General features: G+C 36.7%; 1 long non-coding RNA gene across 1 annotated transcript in view; it reads left to right on the top strand.

Moving 5' to 3' along the window:
* The first annotated feature begins 912 nt into the window (after positions 1-912).
* Positions 913-1,650, top strand: part of LOC144969477 (uncharacterized) — a 3,860-nt gene continuing 3,122 nt past the window's right edge. Inside the window, exon 1 of the long non-coding RNA XR_013644757.1 lies at positions 913-1,093. This is a non-coding gene — a long non-coding RNA (uncharacterized LOC144969477). The remainder of the gene's footprint in view (positions 1,094-1,650) is intronic.

Here is a 1,650-nt window from a genome sequence, read left to right as displayed (position 1 = left end):
ACGAATCACTGCCATTGTTTCCATTGTGACGACCGTCCTAGAGGCGTGGTTATTTAAGTGTCCATTAAAGACAAATGAAATAATTTTTTTTTTTGCTTCATCTCTACATGGGAAAAATGTCTACTATCAAAGTTATAATACTTCAGTGAAACATTTGGCGAGAAGCTAGTGTTTCGTTGGATCAAATAATCTCTGAGAGACTAGATAGGTACCAACTCAAATTATGACAGGACCGAAATTTTAAAACTTTTTTTTATACAGCGCAATATCCACTAAACGTGTTCAAAGCGCTTTACAAAGGGTCCATGACAAACAGCAACAGGTAACATGTAGAACGAGACATGACGCCTGTTAGGTAATATTATTTCCGACATGGACAACGCTGTTAATGGCCAGGTATTCATTTTTACACCTGAGTGCGGAGAGAGAATGTGAGTGGAGAGCCTTTTACAAGGACTCAACTATGCGCGAGTGAGGCTCAAACCCAGGACCTTCCGATCCGAAAGTTAGTGTCATACCACTAGACCCTAGGACTTCGTGTAGCTCTATAGATATTCTCTGACTAGACCACATAGCCGCATGTTTGGCCACAAAATGGACGATGTGGCAAAACAGTGACATAAAAAAAGAGAAAGTGAGTTATCTCCCCTACAGTAGCTGCTGACATGGTTCCGATACTGCAGAACGTTTGACCTTATTCTCAAGTAACTGACTAATCACACAGAGGATTGATACGCTCGCGGGGTTGAATACAACCAATCAAAATAATTCATCGATCAGTCGGGCCTCTCCGATTCCAATCGTGACCGAGTTTAACCCTGTGGTCAGCAAGTCTGGAATCCTACCTGTTTATAAGTGAGAGGGGAATTTACTGATCGCTATTCTGTAAACTGGTCAGTACAGTGAGCGATGAGGATTATCTGAAATAGAAGAATAGTGAAGAGAATATAACTAATTTCTATTCAGTGTGATTTGATACCTTTCTCTTGATATCGGATCCATTTGAATTGCGTTTTTTTTTTCAAGAATTGAAGCAAGAACGTCTGCTGACTTATTCAAGATTTATTCAACATTTTGCAGAAAAAAATAAGAGGTAAGAGGATTGTTACGAGAATTATGTTATTTCTAAATGTGACCTAACGTCTCACTCCAGTACTTTGTCGGGATATCACTATGCTGAAAAGTGAATTTAACATTAAAACGAATTTATATATATATATATATATATATATATATATATAATTTATTCATTTATTTTTGCTTTTTTGAACTATAAATAAATAGATAATATCCATTGTCCTCGATAAAACATTAACTTAACCTAAATCTCGTATTTGGAAACATAAAATCAGTTTCGTGCATCGTGATCACTCCGACATAATACCGTCTTGAGGCGGTGGGTCACAAACAAGTTAATGTATTTTATGTAAATAAATGTATATTATAGATTTATACAACAAGATGCTCAACGTGTGTCTTTTTACGTGCAAAAATGAAGATAGGAGATTCGCCTTTTAATCCAGATTTCCATAGTGTGCTAAAGTTGTGTCACTGCAGAAAATATTGTCTTTTTCCCATTCTTTTAATGGTCGAACCTTTTCTTCCTTGATGTGTTTTGCGTCAAAAGGCAGCCCCCAATAGAAAGTGAAA

Source organism: Berghia stephanieae, chromosome 3, assembly GCF_034508935.2.
Source record: "Berghia stephanieae isolate SIO BIC M18660-M18661 chromosome 3, UCSD_Bste_1.3, whole genome shotgun sequence".
In the NCBI taxonomy this organism is placed as follows: domain Eukaryota; kingdom Metazoa; phylum Mollusca; class Gastropoda; order Nudibranchia; family Aeolidiidae; genus Berghia; species Berghia stephanieae.
Note: the sequence above shows the minus strand (reverse complement) of the source record. Positions and strands in the feature narration are given on the sequence as shown.